Source organism: Vulpes lagopus, chromosome 2 (assembly GCF_018345385.1).
Source record: "Vulpes lagopus strain Blue_001 chromosome 2, ASM1834538v1, whole genome shotgun sequence".
Classification (NCBI taxonomy): Eukaryota; Metazoa; Chordata; class Mammalia; order Carnivora; family Canidae; genus Vulpes; species Vulpes lagopus.
In genome coordinates this window covers 37012110-37033392 of record NC_054825.1, presented here as the reverse complement: position 1 = coordinate 37033392, position 21283 = coordinate 37012110, and the positions used below count along the sequence as shown (strand labels likewise).

At 39.7% G+C, this 21283-nt stretch overlaps 1 long non-coding RNA gene across 1 annotated transcript; it reads left to right on the top strand.

Moving 5' to 3' along the window:
- The first annotated feature begins 501 nt into the window (after nucleotides 1-501).
- On the top strand, nucleotides 502-18973 carry LOC121484881. The gene is made up of 3 exons (XR_005986136.1): nucleotides 502-606; nucleotides 9824-9967; nucleotides 18750-18973. It is a non-coding gene; the product is annotated as an uncharacterized LOC121484881 (long non-coding RNA).
- Nucleotides 18974-21283: the final 2310 nt, after the last annotated feature.

Below are 21283 nucleotides of genomic sequence, written 5' to 3'. Positions count from 1 at the left end.
ACACCAGACACAAAAGACCTCAGATTTTTTAAAGATTTTATTTATTTACTCATGAGAGACACAGAGAGAGGCAGAAACATAGGCAGAGGGAGAAACAGGCTCCCCCTGGGGAACCTGATGTGGGATTCGATCCCAGGACCCTCCAGGATCATGACCTGAGCCAAAGGCAGATGCTCAACCACTGAGCCACCCAGGTGCCCCAAGACCTCAGATTTTGTGATTCCCCTTGCATGAATATCCATGATGGGAAAATATACATAAAGAGCCAATCAGTGGTTGCCTGGGATTGAGGTAAAATAGAGGAGTAACAACTAATGGGTATGGTATCTTGTTTTGGAATGATGAAAATGTTTTGAAAATAGATATTGGTGATGGTTGCACCAGTATGTGAAAATACTAAAAAACACTGAATTGAACTCTTTCTTTCTTTCTTTCTTTCTTTCTTTCTTTCTTTCTTTCTTTCTTTCTTTCTTTCAGATTTTATTTTTAAGTAATCTCTACACTCAATGTAGGGCTCAAACTCACAACCCTGATATCAAGAGTTGTACACCCTATGCTCTACAGACAAAGCCAGCTAGGTGCTCCTGAATGGAACACTTTTAAAAGGTAAATTTTATGATATGTGAATTCTATCTTTATAAAAAAATTTTAAATTAACTATATAAATTTTACTATATACTAATTTCAAAATATCTCCAGTATATATTCCTAAATGCAAAAATTAAGGTGAATAACATGTTATTATATAATATGCTTATATCCTTTGGGTAAGAAGGATTAAAAATAAATACATGCATATATATATACATGAATATACATGTATATACATATGCATTCACAATATATACATACAAATACATGAAATGCATAGTTAGGTGTATATATTTTATATATGTATTTATATATTTCTACCCAGATAGATAGCTATAAAATCATATTCACTTGACTCTGCATTTTAAAAAAATGGAGAAAATACACATACACAAAATTTGTTCCCTGCAATTATAAGAAGAAGTTTCAGTGAAAGACAGACATGGGAGTAAGAATTGACTTCTATTTGTATTGTTTGTGGTTGTACTGATTTTGTAATGTTACTACATTACACAACACACACACACACACACAGATAAAAAATAAATAAAAACACAATAGCTTGGGATGCATTAATGGTTGGCATCACTATGGCAACTCTATGTGCCCTCTCCTGGCAAAGCATTTTGAGAATGCTATCACCATCTGAATATATCAATCCTATATCCACATGCTATAATTGTAGGTTTCCAGATATTTGACCAGCCAGACCACAGTTTTTCCACTTCTAGTCAGCAGCTACTACATCAAAGTGCAATTTAATAACTGATAAAAACTGGAATACAAAAATAAGCATTCACTAAAGATTTCAAGTTAAGTCGTTTAAACATAGTTATGCAAAGAAATTGGAGAACTTCTAAAAATGTACAATTTTTAAAAATGTGTCCAAAATTGAACCAAAAAGTTCAGAACTTGAAAAAATCTATAAACCATCCAAGAAATCAAATAAGTAATCAAATCTATCCTTAAGGGATGTAGAAAAACCACTAGATATAATGGATATTCACAACTTAAGGTGTAGGAAGAAACTTAATGGGATAATCAGCATGTACCAAAACCCACAGAGACTATTCTAGTGTTTGTTAACACTTCCTGAGTAATCTCTGAAAATTAGGCACAAAGGAAGAATGCTAGGTGCATCAAAACTGGAAATAAGGTTAGAAAGGACAAGACGAACCAAAGAAGAATGAATGAAGGACTAATGAAATGAATTAGAATACCCAGGAACAGATACATGCAAACATGGTAATATACTGGATAGCTGTGGCATTATAATTCATTGGGAAAAACCTTAGTAAAGACTTGGTGCTTTATGCATTTAAAGCTAAAATTAGATTCCCTCCTCATATTATCTACAACAATGATTTCTTTTTTTTATTTATTTTTTTACAACAATGATTTCTATATTGATTCAAGGCTTAGATAGTTTTAATAGCATTAATATTGATTAAACAAAAAGTTAAAATATCATTATCTTAAGTTAGGGAAGAATTTTAAAAATGAAAAAGAAAGGGTTACCTGGGTGGCTCAGTGGTTGAGCATCTGCCTTTGGCTCAGGTCATGATCCCAGAGTCCTGGGATTGAATCCCACGTCAGGTTCTCTGCGTGGAGCCTGCTTCTCCCTCTGCCTATGTCCCTGCCTCTCTCTGTGTATCTCTCATGAATAAATAAATAAAATCTTTTAGAAAATTAAAGAATAAAAAAGAAAATGGAAAAGATAAAAAAGATTGGTCTATGTAAAAATATAAAACTCTAATAAGGCCAAAGGCACTGTAGAAGTAAAGGTCAAGGGACAGACTTGGAGGAAACATTCACAACAAATACAACAGACAAAGAATTACTGTCGAAAATACATCTTCTAAAAAATATAGAAAGATGATTAAAAATGAAGTCATTCAGAAAAGCAACGAAGAGCCAATAAATATATTGTGTACAAGCTCATTAATAATCTCAGAAAAGCAAATTAAAATGATGAGTTTTTCTCAGAAGTTAGATTGGCTGGCAGTAAGCCCATAGTCTGACAACACCAAGTGCTGACAGGTAAGCAGGGTTAAGTAGCAGTCCCAAATATACTGCAACCATCTAGGTGAGGGAAATTCATGCAGAGCCATGTAAAGGACATGTAGACCATTGAGCCTTCTTCCAAATATTCTATACTGCTGCGCCAAGCAAGACATTAGAAAACCGTGTACCCGAACTCTGTTATGAACTGAACACTTGTGTCGCCCCACCAAAATTCATGTATTGAAGCCCTAAGCACCAATATGACAATATTTGATGATGGGGACTTTGGGAGGTAATTGGGTTATCAGTATAGAGCCCTGAGGAGATTAGAGCCCTGAAAAAAAAAAAGACATGAGAGGGCTTGCTCCCTAGCCTCTCTCTTCACCATGCAAAGATATAGTGAGAAGAGATCCATGTGGGAACTGGGTAAGAGTCCTCACTAAGAACCAAATGTGTTGGTGCCTTGACCTTGGACTTCCCAGACTGCAGAACTATAAGAAATTAGTGTTTGTTGTTTAAGACACCAATCTCTGATAATTTGTTACAGCAGTGTCAGTGTTTTAGTGCCCTAACAGATTTTTTTCTCTGGTTCTCCTTTGCTGTCAGAAAGATCAGAGGCAAACTTGCAGTTCACCTTTGATAACTCTGGGACTTTATAGGACCAGCATATCTACTGTTAACTTTGCTCAGCTCTTGACCTGAAAGTCTATATATCTGTTATGTCAATTTTCATCTATTTCTATTTTTCTATTTTAATTTGTTCACCAACCTCACAAAACCCACTGTAAAACAAAGCAGGAATAAAAAACTCATCTGTGCTTTTTTCATTTCCTGTTGCTCTTGGAAAACTGAAGAGAACTGTAAAGGTACAGCTGGGAAAAAAGGAAAGAAAATGAGGTCCTATGCCATCAGGTGAGCTGTGCAGCTCTCAGACTTACCTTCCTAGCAAGCTTCACACAGCAGCTACATACAAAGCCCCCAAGGGCAGCACAGAGTCTGTGGAGGAGCACTGTCTATGTTGACTCTGATGGCTCAAAGAGAGCTTACAATAAAATTTTTTATTGGATGAGTGTAAACATTTCCTACTAATTTCCTAATGGAAAGAATTTATCTTCCCCTCTCGTTACAAAAAACAAAAAAATAAATAAAAATAAAGTAACCACTGAAAACTAAGATGGCAGAGGAATAGGGTATGGTCCCCAAGTCACCTATCCCTAAAAACTTACCTAAACACCTTTCAAATCATCCTGAAAACCTATGAATTCGACCTGAGATTTAAAGAGAGAACAGTTGGAACACTACAGAGAGAAGAGTTGTGCTTCTAACAAGTACAACTTGTTTTAAGCCACTCTGCACTGAGCAAACTGACTAGAGAGAAGAACTCACCACAAAAGAAAGAATCAGAAATAGTACTCTCTCCCACAGAGTTATAGAATTTGGATTACAATTCGATGTCAGAAAGCCAATTCAGAAGCACAATTATAAAGCTACTGGTGGCTCTGGAAAAAAGCATAAAGGATTCAAGAGATTTTGTGACTGCAGAATTTAGATCTAATCAGGCCAAAATTAAAAATCTGATGCAATCCAAACTGGAGGTCCTAACGATGAGGGTTAATGAGGTAGAACAAGAGAGTGACAGAGAAGACAAGTTGATGGCAATGAAGGAAGCTGAGGAAAAAAGAGAAAAACAATTAAAAGATCATGAGGAAAGGTTAAGGGAAATAAGTGACAGCCTCAGAAGGAAAACTCTATGTTTAATTGGGGCTCCAGAGGGCGCCAAAAGGGACAGTGGACCAGAAAGCATATTTGAACAAATCATAGCTGAGAACTTCCCTAACTTGAGGAGGGAAACAGGCATTCAGATCCAGGAGATAGAGAGATCCCCCCCCCTAAAATCAATAAAAACTGTTCAACACCCCGACATTTAATAGTGAAACTTGCAAATTCTAAAGATGAAGAGAAAATTACTTAAGGCAGCAAGAGACAAGAGATCCCTAACTTATATGGGGAGGAGTATTAGGGTAACAGCAGACCTCTCCACAGAGACATGGCAGGCCAAAAAGGGCTGGCAAGATATATTCAGGGTCCTAAATGAGAAGAACATGCAGCCAAGAATACTCTATCCAGCAAGGCTCTCATTCAGAATAGAAGGAGAGATGAAGAGCTTCCAAGGTAGGCAGAAACTGAAAGAATATGTAACCACCACACCAGCTCTGCAAGAAATATTAAGGAGGACTCTGTAAAAGAAAGAGGAAGCCCAAAGAAATAAGTCACAAAAACAGGGACTGAATAGGTATTATGATGACACTAAATTCATATCTTTCAATAGTAACCCTGAATGTGAATGGGCTTAATGATCCCATCAAAAGACGCAGGATTTCAGACTGGATAAAAAAGCAAGACTGATCTATTTGCTGTCTACAGGAGACTCATCTGAGACCTAAGGACACCCACAGCCTGAAAATGAAAGGTTGGAGAACCATTTACCATTCAAATGGTCCTCAAAAGAAAGCAGAGGTAGCCATCCTCATATCAGATAAAGTTTGTCCCAAAGACTGTAGTAAGAGAGGAAGAGGGACACTATATCATACTTAAATGATCTATCCAACAAGAGGACCTAACAATCATGAATATTTATGCCCTTAATGTGGGAGCTGCCAAGTATATCAATCAGTTAATGTCTTTACCAAAGTAAAGACATACTTAGATAATAATACACTAATACTGGGAGACTTCAACACGGCGCTTTCTGCAAATGACAGATCTTCTAATCACAACATCTCCAAAGAAACAAGAGCTTTAAATGATACACTGGACCAGATGGATTTCACAGATATTTACAGAACTTCAAATCCAAGTGCAACTGAATACACACACATTCTTCTCAAGTCCACATGGAACTTTCTCCAGAATAGACCACATACTGGGTCACAAATCAGGTCTTAACAGATACCAAAAGAATGGGATTGTCCCCGGCATATATTCAGACCATAATGCTTTGAAACTAGAAATAAATCACAAGAAGAAATTTGGAAGAAATTCAAACACGTGGACGATAAAGACCATCCTGCTAAAAGATGAACGGGTCAGCCAGGAAATTAGAGAAGAATTAAAAAGATTCACGGAAACTAAGGAGAATGAAGATACAACCATTCAAAATCTTTGGGATACAGCAAAAGCAGTCCGGAGAGGGAAATACATCGCAATACAAGCATCCCTCAAAAAACTGGAAAAAACTCAAATACAAAAGCTAACTTTGCACCTAAAGGAACTGGAGAAAGAACAGCAAATAAAAACCTACACCCAGCAGAAGAAGAGAGCTAATAAAGATTCAAGCAGAACTCAATGAAATAGAGACCACAAGAACTGTGGAACAGATCAACAAAACCAGGAGTTGGTTCTTTGAAAGAATTAATAAGATAGATAAACCATTAGCCAACCTTATTAAAAACAAATGAGAAAAGACTCAAATTAATAAAATCACAAATGAAAAAGGAGAGATCATCACCAATACCAAGGAAATACAAAGGATTTTAAAAACATATTATGAGCAGCCATACACCAATAAATTAGGCAAGCTAAAAGAAATGGACGCATTTCTGGAAAACCACAAACTACCAAAACTGGAACAGGAAGAAATAGAAAACCTGAACAGGCCGATAACCAGGGAGGAAATTGAAGCAGTCATCAAAAACCTCCCAAGACACAAAAGTCCAGGGCCAGATGGCTTCCCAGGAGAATTCTATCAAATGTTTAAAGAAGAAACAATACCTATTCCACTAAAGCTGTTCCGAAAGATAGAAAGAGATGGAGTACTTCCAAACTCATTCTGTGAGGCCAACATCACCTTAATTCCAAAACTAGACAAAGACCCCACCAAAAAGGAGAATTATAGACCAATATCCCTGATGAACGCAGATGCAGAAATTCTCAACAAGATACTAGCCAATAGGATCCAATAGTACATTAAGAAGATTATTCACCATGACCAAGTAGGATTTATCCCCGGGACACAAGGCTGGTTCAACACTCGTAAAACAATCAATGTGATTCATCATATCAGCAAGAGAAAAACCAAGGACCATATGATCCTCTCATTAGATGCAGAGAAAGCATTTGACAAAATACAACATCCATTCCTGATCAAAACTGTTCAGAGTGTAGGGATAGAGGGAACTTTCCTCGACATCTTAAAAGCCATCTACGAAAAGCCCACAGCAAATATCATTCTCAATGGGGAAGCACTGGGAGCCTTTCCCCTAAGATCAGGAACAAGACAGGGATGTCCACTCTCACCACTGCTATTCAACATAGTACTAGAAGTCCTAGCCTCAGCAATCAGACAACAAAAAGACATTAAAGGCATTCAAATTGGCAAAGAAGAAGTCAAACTCTCCCTCTTCACCAATGACATGATACTCTACACAGAAAACCCAAAAGCCTCCACCCCAAGATTGCTAGAACTCATACAGCAATTTGGCAGCGTGGCAGGATACAAAATCAATGCCCAGAAATCAGTGGCATTTCTATACACTAACAATGAGACTGAAGAAAGAGAAATTAAGGAGTCAATCCCATTTACAATTGCACCCAAAAGCATAAGATACCTAGGAATAAACCTAACCAAAGAGGTAAAGGATCTACATCCTGAAAACTATAGAACACTTCTGAAAGAAATTGAGGAAGACACAAAGAGATGGAAAAATATTCCATGCTCATGGATTGGCAAAATTAATATCGTGAAAATGTCAATGTTACCCAGGGCAATTTACACGTTTAATGCAATCCCTATCAAAATACCATGGACTTTCTTCAGAGAGTTAGAACGAATTATTTTAAGATTTGTGTGGATTCAGAAAAGACCCCAAATAGCCAGGGGAATTTTAAAAAAGAAAACCATATCTGGGGGCATCACAATGTCAGATTTCAGGTTGTACTACAAAGCTGTGGTCATCAAGACAGTGTGGTACCGGCACAAAAACAGACACATAGATCAATGGAACAGAATAGAGAACCCAGAAATGGACCCTGACTGTTATGGTCAACTAATATTCAATAAAGGAGGAAAGACTATCCACTGGAAGAAAGACAGTCTCTTCAATAAATGGTGCTGGGAAATTTAGACATCCACATGCAGAAGAATGAAACTAGACCACTCTCTTTCACTATACACAAAGATAAACTCAAAATGGATGAAAGATCTAAACGTGAGACAAGATTCCATCAAAATCCTAGAGGAGAACACAGGCAACACCCTTTTTGAACGTGGCCACAGTAACTTCTTGCAAGATACATCCACAAAGGCAAAAGAAACAAAAGCAAAAATGAACTATTTGGACTTCATCAAGATAAGAAGCTTTTGCACAGCAAAGGATACAGTCAACAAAACTAAAAGACAACCTACAGAATGGGAGAAGAGATTTGCAAATGACCTATCATATAAAGGGCTAGTATTCAAGATATATAAAGAACTTATTAAACTCAACGGCAAAGAAACAAACAATCCAGTCATGAAATGGGCAAAAGACATGAAGAGAAATCTCACAGAGGAAGACATAGACATGGCCAACAGCACATTAGAAAATGCTCCGCATCACTTGCCATCAGGGAAATACAAATCAAAACCACAATGAGAAAAAAAAAAAAAAAAAAAAACCACAATGAGATCCCACCTCACACCAGTGAGAATGGGGAAAATTAACAAGGCAGGAAACCACAAATGTTGGAGAGGATGTGGAGAAAAGGGAACCCTCTTACACTGTAGGTGGGAATGTGAACTGGTGCAGCCACTCTGGAAAACTGTGTGGAGGTTCCTCAAAGAGTTAAAAATAGACCTGCCCTACGACCCAGCAATTGCACTGTTGCGGATTTACCCCAAAGATACAGATGCAATGAAACGCCGGGACAACTGCACCCCGATGTTTCTAGCAGCAATGTCCACAATAGCCAAACTGTGGAAGAAGCCTCGGTGTCCATCGAAAGATGAATGGATAAAGAGGATGTGGTCTATGTATACAATGGAATATTACTCAGCCATTAGAAACGACAAATACCCAACATTTGGATGCAACTGGAGGGTATTATGCTGAGTGAAGAAAGTCAATTGGAGAAGGACAAACATTATAAGGTCTCATTCATTTGGGGAACATAGAAAATAGCGAAAGGGAATAAAGGGGAAAGGAGAGAAAATGAGTGGGAAATATCAGTGAGGGTGACAGAACATGAGAGACACCTAACTCTGGGAAACGAACAAGGGGTGGTGGAAAGGGTGGTGGGCGAGGGGTTGGGGTGACTAGGTGATGAGCACTAAGGGGGGCACTTGACGGGATGAGCACTGGGTGATATGCTATATGTTGGCAAATTGAACTCCAATAAAATAATATACAAGAAATAAATTGTAAAAAAAAAAAATAAAACACTGAAACTAATTAAACAAAGAACAATACAGGAAAGAAATTGCCTTTATTTCTCTGCATGCCTAATAACAATGTTTGCTCCTTGAATTTGAAAATCCTCATCTCCTGGAAAGGGATGGGGTACTTTGTTTATTCTAACTTGGTTATGGTTTCTCAAAAGGATCTTTTAATAAAAAATTGCTGTGATGATAAAAAAAAAATTGCTGTGATGTTATTGTGAAGGGGTGACAGCAAGGAGTTCTCCAGGCATGCCACTAATAAATTATGTGACTCTAAACAAGTCATTTACCTTTTGGCACACTTTTTCTGTGCCAAAATAAATAAAATAAAATATTTTTAAATATTTTATAATATTAATATATATTATATATATAATATATATATTATAATATAATAAAAATAAAATATTTTTTAATGAGTTTCTGTCTTTAGTTTTCATTGCTCTGTTACCGCTTAGATAAAGGCAAAAATTTTAAATCTTCAAACTCTTTATACTGGCCGACTAGAAGGAGCAGTGATGCACCACTCTAGGTTGTACAGCAAGCGCAAAAAGAATGGAGCGTGGCTCCCGAGAGTGAATAAGAAGGGCAATTTTTCCTTCTGTGGCTGATGACTCCTTTCCATGAACCGTGCTGTCACCAAGCCTTCCGTGAGGTGCCCTCAGCTAGTGCTGCCGACCCTTTGCTCTTGCGGCCCGCCTTATTTCAGTTCTTACAGCTGATCAAAGGACAGCCTGCAATGACTCTTCTTGGCCCTCCGCCAACCCTCCAGGACTGACCTGCCACTCCCCTATCCTGTCGCACTGCCCCTAGGGAGCGCAAAGACTCCACGACCCTGGAAGCGCCACCCACGCGGAGAAGGGACCTAAGCAAAGACAATTTACAGACCCGGAGTGAAAGTGAGCACGCGCAAAAGCAGCCCGGAAGTCTGAAACCAGAGTGAAAACTACATTTCCCGTAAGTCTTTGCCTCGGCACCTTTTGGGTGTTTTTTTTAAATTTTATTTTACTATAGTCACACCCCCCCACACACACACAGACAGACAGAGAGGCAGAGAGGCAGAGGGAGAAGCAGGCTCCATGCACCGGGAGCCCGACGTGGGACTCGATCCCGGGTGCCAAAGGCAGGCGCCAAACCGCTGTGCCACCCAGGGATCCCCACCTTTTGGGTGTTTAACAAACCACCACCTTATTTCCCCAGCTCTTTTTGGTTTACAAACTGACCAATCTAGCCTTACCCAAGGAGCTCCAAAGCATTTTATTCAAAGAACACAATAAAGGTTTGTGGCCTAGGTGATGCCTCCCTCTCTCTGCCTGCAGGCTGCCTTGACCTTCCTACTGGGTCCAAGGCCGTGAGTAATAAACTTGTCTATTTCAATTTCTTCTGTGGTCTTTTGTAAACTGCAAAGAACTATCTTTTTCTGTATTACTTAGATAAGACTTCATAGGACCCTTGTTTAGCTATTACAAAACCAGACACAAACCCACCAAATTCCCATTCTATGCCTCATAAATGATCAGCTGAACCATTCATTCCCATGACCAATCAGAACAAAATACCTGTAAATTTAACTTGACCAAATGTCTCTTGTCCCTGAAATTTGCCTTATTCCTAAGGTTAATCAAGTCTAGGAATGCCAAATGATCCTTCTCAAAACTTGGCTGACAAAATGGAAAGATCTTTCCTGATCTTGCCACCCACTTCCCTGCTCCTGACACCCAGTTTTTTCTAGCCTTGTCTACACTTGCATTTTAAAGAAATGAGTTTCTCGGGGTTCCTGGGTGGCTGAGTAGGTTAAGTGTCTCCCTTTGGCTCAGGTTGTGATCTCTGGTTCCCAGATTGAGTCCCACATCTCACTTGGGCTTCCTGCTGAGCAGTCTGCTTCTCTCTCTTTCTCTCTTTCTCTCTCTTCCTCTGTCCCTCCCCACTGCTCATTCTCTTTCTCTCTCTCCCTCAAATAAATAAAATATTTTTTTAATGAGTTTCTTTCTTTAGTTTTCATTGCTCTGTTACCAATGGGAGAGTCTGCATTGTATGAATGGATGTACTGATCCTTGAATTACCCATAAAAGATTTACGCAAGGATGGATCCATGCTCCAGTAAAGACAGCCAGAAGGAAAGTAGCAAGCCCAAAGCAGTTTAATTAAGGACATTTCACTCTTGAGAAGGGAGGGTGTCAGCCCAGAAGTGGCAACTGCACTGAGTTATAGGTGTCTTTCTTTTCACGTTTGCAGAGGCTATGGGGTCTAGTTAGGGCAGTCTCCAACAGAGGTTGTTTCTTTTTTTTTTTTTTTAAGATTTTAAAATTTTATTTATTCATGAGAGAAGCAGAGAGAGAGAGAAAGAGAGAGAGAGAGGCAGAGACAGAGGCAGAGGGAGAAGCAGGCTCCATGAGCCTGACTTGGGACTCAATCCCAGATCTCTAGGATCATGCCCTGGGCTGAAGGCAGCGCTAAGTCTGGGCTGCCTCAGAGGTTGTCTCCAATCATCTAAGGGACCCCTACCAGTTGGGAGGGGGAGTTTTAGCCCAACGAGATTCTGGCCCACAACTATCCTGGCCACGTTCTCCCTTGGGGAGGGAGCAGTTGAAACCACAGTATAAATACATTATAATGAAGATATAGGTTACCCTGGGGCAGAGATTGAGGAGGAGAGGTGTGTTCTGAACCTGTGACCCTAGGTCTGTCAGCCCTAGAGTGTTGGAAGCCCTATGGCCAGGTTGTTAAAAGCCACAAAATCAGGATGTTGTACCCTCAGATTTCAAATGTGTCACCTATTTATCACCGGCTCAGATCTAACTGCCTACTCTATGAGCTCTTTCCTATTTGTAAAGAAACATACACACACACACACACACACACACTTTTGGAACTAATCTTTCAGACCTTTGCAAACCTAAGATTGGAGATGTTTCCCTATTTCCATAGTCACTCTCTCTCGTTGCAGTAGTCACCTTCTTTTACTGCAATAGGTTTTTTTTTTCACTTAACAAACTTTATTTTTAGAGCACTTTTAGGCTTATTAGAAAAAATGCACAGAAAGTACAAAGTTTTAATACATTTGTCTCCACCCCCTCACCCTTCTTACAGCTTCCCTATTATTAATGTTACTGAACCCAAGTTCAGCTGCCAGTCCCTCGAAAGGCCATTACTCAAGAAACAGGTTTTTGTTTGGAAAGGAATCTGGGCTTTATTCAGGAGGCCAGCAACCTGAGGAGAAGATGGGGTCTTGCCCAAAAGTCAGCTCCAAGGGTTCTGCCTGGCTCAAGGGTTTTTAAAGGGTAGTTAATCAGCAAAGGGAGTGCAGCGGCCTGCAACAATTCTTGATTATGTGCAGACTCCATGATACCAGCTACAAAAGTTATCTTAGTGCTTGGGAATTGTGTAAAGGGAGGTCTAGTTCTTGTTTCGCGATGTGCAGGAGTACTCTGTTCTTTCTGCAAAGGAAGGCAATGTCTACAGATATATAAAGGGAGGTCAGTAATATCATTTGTGTGAGCAAAAAAAAATAAAAATAAAAACATTTTGCTAAAAAAAAAATTGCTGGGTTAATCAGAAAGCTGAGGCAGCTTTAACAGACTTGCTGATTTCTGTGGCCTATGAAAGTTCTGGTCCTTCACTCCTCAAAGCCAGTGGTCTGCAAATCTCAAAGTAAGTAAATTAGTCTGTTGCAAATCAAGGGACTTAGGTCACCAAGTAAGGAGTGTGTTAACTTGAAGCAAATCAACCCTTAACACCAATTGTCATGATGTTATACTAACATGTTGCATTTGTATGGTATATTAGTTCCAGTTGATGAACCAATATTGATACATTATTCCTAACTAAAGTCCATAGTTTACAGTACAGTTCATTCTTTATACTGTACATAACATTAGGTATCTATCATTACAGTATCATAAGAAGAGTTTCACCGTCCTAAAAATATCCTGCACTCCACCTACAGGACACCTGAAACAAAATCATGCTTGAGTAGACATTAAGGACATATACTAAATATTGGGCCCCTATTGTAAAACTCCCAATTTCTAGGATATCAAGTTGGTGGTCAGCAGCACTTTCACAGACACAGGGACATATTCCCTTTTTCTGCTTCTGCAGAATTACTGTGACTTGAGATACAAATCTGCTTTGGTGGTCCTAGACCAAAGCCTTCTGGAAAACCTTAACATGTGCAACCAGCATCACTACACATTGCATGAGCAGCGTCTAAAAATCTCCCTTAGCAGAGCCAGGCCTGGTCACAGTATACATTCTGGGAGTATTCTCTGGGTGGGGAGCCAGCAGAACTATGACTGCCAAAACACTTCAGGTTAAACCTCAAGAGTTAACCAAAAAAGGTTGTTTTTGTTTTTGTTTTTGTTTTTTTGTTTTTTTTTTTCTGTACCTGAGAAAAAGATAAACGTTACTTCTGTGCTTACAAGGCAACCAACATCTACAACATTTGAATAAATGCTTATAAATCTATCACTCCACTTAGATGGCAAGTCACTTAGGAAGAGAAAATATGTATATATTGTATACCTGGTTTATCCAGGTATCAAAAGAGCAGCCTGCATGTAACTAATGATCATTCATGGCTTGCTGACTTTTGAAAAAAATAAGGAGCTAATGGCAATGAAGGTTGCCTTGGACATACCAACAACATGTTCAAGCCACAGGCTCCCTGAACATCTAAGGGCTTCACAGAGCTATGAAATGATATGAATAGTGGAACCTGTGCTTTTTGCCCAATTTAGAATTCTAAACATTGCAATTAGAAAATATCTTCAGCTCTCTTCATTTTTCTTAGTAGACTGGACTCCCCAAATCCAAGGAATTTCAGACAAATCTTTTTTTTTTTAATTTTTTTTATTTATTTATTTATGATAGTCACAGAGAGAGAGAGAGAGAGAGAGGCGCAGAGACACAGGCAGAGGGAGAAGCAGGCTCCATGCACCGGGAGCCTGATGTGGGATTCGATCCCGGGTCTCCAGGATCGCGCCCTGGGCCAAAGGCAGGCGCCAAACCGCTGCGCCACCCAGGGATCCCATTTCAGACAAATCTAAAACTGTTTGCCTCCTAAGATCCTGAGAATTTTTCCCATAGACATCATAGAAGCAGGTATTGCAATGTCTTGAGCCTAGTTCAATGGTGTAAATATTCCTTAACATTTATATTGACAATTCCAAGTGAATGAATGCTTTACCTGTAAAAATAAAACACAAAAATTCCATATATTCCTTATATTCCATATAGAATATAAAGGAGTCAGCCAGAGATGTAAATCATGGTAGGCCAAAGACAGCCATTAAGACATTGAAGATGGTATGAAAATTACTGTACCTTTCAGAGCAGTGCAGCTCATGGTAGCTGAGTATTTTCTCTATGGATGTGATTGGCATGCATTTGCAAACATGAGTAATCTCTGAGGCAGACATCAGACACTATGTATAGAGGTCAAAGCACTTTGATCTATATTCTTTTATCATATTGTGTGAATTATTAAGGTGAACACGGGGATATTAAGGTACAGAGAAACAAAGCTGCTGACTCAGAGCCTCAAAGAAAGATGGGCACATACTGGGAATGAGTCCCTACTCACACTTCTACAGCATTTAGACCTGAAAGGGACCCAGGAATCATCTAAGAAAGTACTTCTCAAACCTTTTTTTAAAAGTAGGCTCTATGCTTAGCATCGAGCCTAACATGGGGCTTGAACTCACAACCCTGAGATTAAGAACTGAGCTGAGATAAAGAGTTGGACACTTAACCAACTGAGCCACCCAGGCACCCCTCAAACTTTAATGTACCAACAAATCATCTGGACATCTTATTAAAAGAAATACTCTGATTGAGTGTCTGTGTCAGAGGCCTAAGATTCTGCATTTCTAATAAGCTTTAGTTGATGCTGCTGCTGCTGGTCCAGAGACCATACTGAAAAGCAAAAACCAAGCACAGTGGTTTTTTTTGTTTGTTTGTTTGGTTGTTGTTGTTCTTGTATTTTAAGGTTTATCTATTTTAGAGACAGAGAAAGAGAGAAAGTGGGCACAAGTGCAGGGGTAGGGGCAGAGGGAGAGGGAGAGAAAGAATCTCAAGCAGACACTTCCCTGAGCCCAGAGCCTGATGCAGGGCTCAATCTCACCACCCTGAGATTATGACCTGAGCCAAAACCAAGAGTCAGACACCTAACCAACCGTGCCACCCAGGCACCCCTAGTGCAATTATTTTAAATCATATTTGTACAATAAAATTACCTCAGAGTTTCTTTCTTTCTTTTAATTACTGGTAATTCCGTTACCTGGGCTTCACTACCAGAGATTCTGATTCACCAGACTAGAGATCAGCTCAGATGTCAGTATCTAGTTTTGTTTTGTTTGTTTGTTTTTGTTTGTTTTTAAAGATTCCCAAGGAATTTTCCTGTTTGCAGCCAGGGCTGTAACCATTGTCCAAGGCTAACCCTTTTATTTAACTGATAAGGCAACATAGAATTTGACTCACCTAGCTCATCAGTCAAACACAGAACTGGTCCTGGAATTCTGATATTAGACTCATAGTTCTATGCTCAAGTTTCATTTCTTCCAGTCGAAACCTTGTTCATTTGAAATGAGTTTCCCTCTTTAGTTTTCATTGTTCTTTCCTATCTGTAAATACACAGAGACACACATATACATATAGACACACTTACATACTATATTGGCTATTTCATCTCTCCTTAATGCTACTGTCCTGTGAGTTCACGGGTTTGTTTATACCAAAGACACAGTGGTCAAGATTCCACATACCTAATCAGCTAAGTCAGAGCCCCACAGAACTGGGACTGCTGCCAAATTCATAGTGATCACAAGATAAACACTTGTTCTGTTTCTCTGACATACTGTCACTAGGTGCCAACAGGTAAAGGGGATGAAGAGGCAAAAATCTTCAGTTATAAAGCAAATAAGTTATAGGGATACAAAGTACAGCATAGGAAATATAATCAATAATATTAAAACAACTTTGGTGATGGTATAGACTCACCATAGTGTTCAATATATAATGTAGGTAAACAATGAATTTTACACCTGAAACTAATATATGTCAACTTCAATTTAAAAATGGTATTTTATGTGCACTAATTTGTGCACAAAAATTCCAAAGCCATACTGCTATTAGTGCATACAGCCCTTCTAATCTTTATTTCAGTATTTGCTTACATTTCCATCCCTTTATTTCAGAGTTAGGTTAGACCTGGTACCTTGCAGAAAATATTTTCACCTGAAAACTCAATTGGTCTGCTAGAAGCATCCCATCTGATACAGAACTAGGAGAGAACTGAGTAGTGATCCCCTTTCCAAACTCTCTTCTCCCCCATATAGGTCAGTCCCTCTAAGGGAAGGTTGGATGCCTCCTGCCCAAGAGGCTTTGCCAAGCTTCATGTGTGGGCATGTCCAGGGCTCCCTGACTCAGGCCCTAAGATGGGAAGATTTAGATTGCCTGAGGATCACAGCAGAGCATTTGCCTCAGCAGCTGCACAGAGACATGACATAATTCCCCAAATTATAATGTGGAAGGGCTCCTGCTGGAGGTTAGTGCAGACTGCCTACTGCACAGATGGAGGGACTTGTCTGAATAGTGAAAGTAACATCCACAGTTATGATGGCTCTTCAATGAGACATGATATCCATGTGTTATTTCATTTCATTTCATCACAACCACATGAGGAAAGATATATTACTATCCTGATTTGATAGGTAAGGAATTATAGCTTAGAAAAGTGAACCAGGGCATCTGGCTGGTTCAGTCGGAAGAGCATACAACTCCTTTTTTTTTTTTTTTTTAATGTACATATGCATCTTAAGTGATCTATTTGATACATTTCGGCACTTTGTTTAAATTTCTTTTTTTTTAATTTTTATTTATTTATGATAGTCACAGAGAGAGAGAGAGAGGCAGAGACACAGGCAGAGGGAGAAGCAGGCTCCATGCACCGGGAGCCCGATGTGGGATTCGATCCCGGGTCTCCAGGATCGCGCCCTGGGCCAAAGGCAGGCGCCAAACCGCTGCGCCACCCAGGGATCCCATAAATTTCTTCTCTTTTTTAAAATTTTATTTATTTGACAGAGAAAGAATGAGCAAGCACAAGCAGGAGGAGGGGCAGAGGGAAAGAGAGAAACAAGCTCCCCATCGAGCAGGGAGCCTGATGTGGGGGTCTGGGGGTTGATCCTAGAACCCCAAGATCATGACCTATGCTGAAGGCAGACGCTTGACAGACTGAGCTACCCAGGCACCCCAAGAGCATGCAACCCTTGATCTCAGGGTTGTGAGTTAGAGCCCCACGTTGGGTATAGAGATTACTCTAAATAAACTTAAAAAAAAAAAAAAAAGGTGAACCAACTAGCTTATGATTACATTAGCCAGTAAATGACAAAGTCCAATATTGAAACCAGACAGTGTGATTCCAGGTGGCTTCACCGCTGTGTCTTGTGTGCACAAAAGCAAATGAAGATGAAATGTCTTAATATTTTTCATTGTGCCCAAGCTGCGGAGGAGTGAAGGAAATCTTGGGGGAAAAATGTCTCATTGGTCCCATATCTGGTAATAAGGACTGTACTGTAATGGAGCTTTACCTATGCAGAGCACACAGCCCTATAATAAGTGAGATGGTGTATGCCTGATGAATCCCCTACCATCAGGTAATTCTGTCAAGGGAACAGGTCTAAGACTTCTTTCTAATGCATTAGGTTTGTTCATCTCCAATAGAACAAGCTTTGTCTAATAGCCACTCTTCCCTTTAAGTGAATTTAGGCTCCCATAATGGGCTAACCTGGCCACGGTCCCCTTTCCTTTACTCCTTTAGGGAGTTCTATTCTCCATTTCTATGATCCAATTTTCTTTAGAGAGTTTTACTACCTACTTCTATAATTATAGTTTACTTAGGGAGTGGGATTCTTATTATTTAGGTAATCTTGATTTGTTGGGTTTGGAAATGAACACATGGATCTAAACTATATTGTGGTCATAAGATGTCAGGTGGGCCAGCACATTCTTCTAGGAACTAGGAACTAGGAATGGACAGATGTGGTCTACCTCAAGTTAACTGAGGTAACTAACTTCAATGAAGAAAGCAGACATTTTACCCAAACTTCATGCAGCTTATAATCCAGTGAGAAAAACAGTAAAACAAGTTCGCAGTTGATTAAAGGTCAGCTTTCTCCATGAAGAAGTTTGGAACTTAATTTGCCAAAGTGTTCCAAGCAGTTCTCTTGTTTTATGCCATTTGGTTTGAAGCACTATTAATTCAGTCATTTGCTGGTATTGATCAAGAAACATGAGAAGGTTGCTATATGATTTGAGAGACCATCAATAGCAAACACCTTTGATTATGACATTTTATTAAAAGACGTTGCATGCCATATAATATTTTTATTTTGAAAAATATTTTATTTACTTATTTTTTGAGAGAGAGAGAGAGAGAGTGAGCATGAGCACAGGGACAGGCAAGAGAAGCAGACTCCACGCTGCGCAGGAAGCCCAATCTGGGGCTTGATCCCAGGACTATGGGATCATGACCTGAGCTGAAGGTAGATACTTAATCAACTGAGCCACCCAGGTGCCCTCACCAAGTACTATTCTTAAAAGGAAAAAATTAAGGAAACAATGGTACTGTTTTTTCATTTTTGTATTTGTTTTGGGGGGAAAATTATTAATTTCCTATTGTGGCTTAATTAATTACCACAAACTTGTTAGTCTAAAACCATACAAATTTATCATCTTACAGGTCTGGAGGTCAGAATCGGAAATGAGTTTCACTGGACTGAAATCAAGGTGTTGGCAGAGCCAACTGCCTCCAGAAGCTCTAGAGGACAATCCTTTTTGTACTTTTTCCAGCTTCTAGAAGCTTCCTACATTCCCTGGTAGAGACCCATAATCCACAAGATTACAAATCCCCCAGGTATTTATAGAACTATCTGGTAGGGTTTGGATTTCTACTGAACTCTAAATTGCAGGAAAGAAATTGCAGGGAAGCAAACTTTGTATCATTAAGGGCAGGCATCAGAGGCAGGTAGAAGCCATCTTCCCAACTTGTTTATCACTAAAACAAAAGACTTGTTAGATTTAACAAGAATGATATTCTAAAGTGCTTGGTTTGGAGAAGCAGGCTGTGTGACGCTAAAATGAGTTTAACCATTACCAACTGTCCAGAGTGAGAGATATAAAGGTAAGTAATCTGTTGCAGGAAAGAAATTGCAGGGAAGCAAACTTTGTATCATTAAGGGCAGGCATCAGAGTCAGGTAGAAGCCAACTTCCCAACTTTTGTTTATCACTAAAACAAAAGACTTGTTAGATTTAACAAGAATGATATTCTAAAGTGCTTGGTTTGGAGAAGCAGGCTGTGTGACGCTAAAATGAGTTTAACCATTACCAACTGTCCTAGAGTGAGAGATATTAAAGGTAAGTATCTGTTGGACAGTTAGTCAACTCTTCTCAGGTATTGCTATACATCACTTGCACCCAGAAAGCAGAGCTCATTGATGCAAAGTTATTTCCCTGGATTATGTGGTGTGTTTATGTGAGGCCTGTTTAACAATCTCCAGAGATTATGGTTACTAGAGTGTCTTCTAACCCATCTCTCTATCCCATCCCTCCCTACTCTGGGAGAGTTCTCCGCACTTCTTGGGGCTCTAAAGTGTGGGACAGCTTGGATGTTTACAGAGAATGACAAGAAGGAGAGAGAGAGAGAGAGAGGCAGAGACACAGGCAGAGGGAGAAGCAGGCTCCATGCAGGGAGCCTGATGTGGGACTTGATCCCAGGTCCCCAGGATCACACCCTGGGCTGTAAGGTGGCGCTAAACCGCTGAGCCATGGGGCTGCCCAACAAGTGGTCTCTGGCTGTAAGGTGGCGCTAAACCGCTGAGCCATGGGGCTGCCCAACAAGTGGTCTCTTTAAACTGACAGCTGAAATTCATGGGCTTGTTACTCCCATGCAAATGACTGACAGAACCTCATTTGTGTCCTTAAAGTTACCCCCACTCAAGAATTTCTCCAAGTGCCCACGGGGCATCTCTCATGGACTCCTCAATCAAGCCAAGCCACAGTGCCTGCCATTCACTATTGTTAAGGTACTCCGGCCCAAGTCTTTCCTAACTGCAGCCAATATACCACTGCAAACTCCAGCTCTTTGGGGATCACCCCAACCACCAATGTCTCCATTCCTATGATGCTGTGAAAGCTGGAATTACAATGGGACTCAGGTCCCCTAGCTGTAGCCTGTCGAGCTTGAATAAATCACTCTCAGTCTGAGTCCACAGCTCTGTAGCTTGTCCCCAGCCAGGCCAAATGTGATACAGCCAACTCTACTCTAGGGCCTATGCTGAAGGGAGTAGGCCTTCTGGGACATTCCCTTTGATATCCACCCTTTCCTGCAGGTGTCCTCCTGAACTCCAGTACCATCCCCAACTGCTCTTTATCTGTATTCAATCATTCTTTTCCTACCTGAACTGAAGTCCACTTCCTACGTCTTTCAGGCTGTGCTCTGAAGACAAATTGGAACAAATTAGTTATATACATGATGGTATTATTTACAGCAGTGATTCTTGGGGGAGGGATATAACAGAGGAGAGGATTTTGTGCCTCTGAGCAAAAAAAAAGTTGCTTTTGCCAAATTATGGAGATAACTTTTTTTTAAATCACAACTGCAGGGTGCTGCTGACATCTAGTGGGTATATATACATAAGGATGCTTCTTAAAGATCACTAGACAGTTTTCTACAGCATAGAATTATGCAGCCCAAATGTCAACAGTTGCCAAGGTCAGGAAACCCTGCCTTCATCTATTTCAGTTTCTCAGGCAGATTTTAGATCAGTTGCCATGTTTCACTTTCTATTTCCCTATTTCTTTTGTTGCTGTGTTTTACGTCTTGATAAGAATAAATACAAAAGACAATGCACTACTGATTCTCCCAAGAACACATCCAATCCAACATTCTGTGGAAAGAAATATTGATATATAAATTCCATCAAATAATTTTAACATGTTCAACACCCACTCAACAGTCAGGTCTTTGTTTCCTTTCAATCCTGAAAGTGTATATTCTTTCAATTTTTTTACAGATGGTTTTTGTCTTTCTGATTTTGAATTCTTAACAATATAGGTAGATAACCAAGATCTCTTTTTCTTTTGATGTTTATCTCTGATTGCTTAGTTGCTACCCATTTAAACCTTAATAAGCAAAGGTGATCTCTTGGCCCAGATACAGCTAAGAGAAAGGAAGGGAAAGAAGTAGGAACAAGGAAGAAAAAACATGATTAACA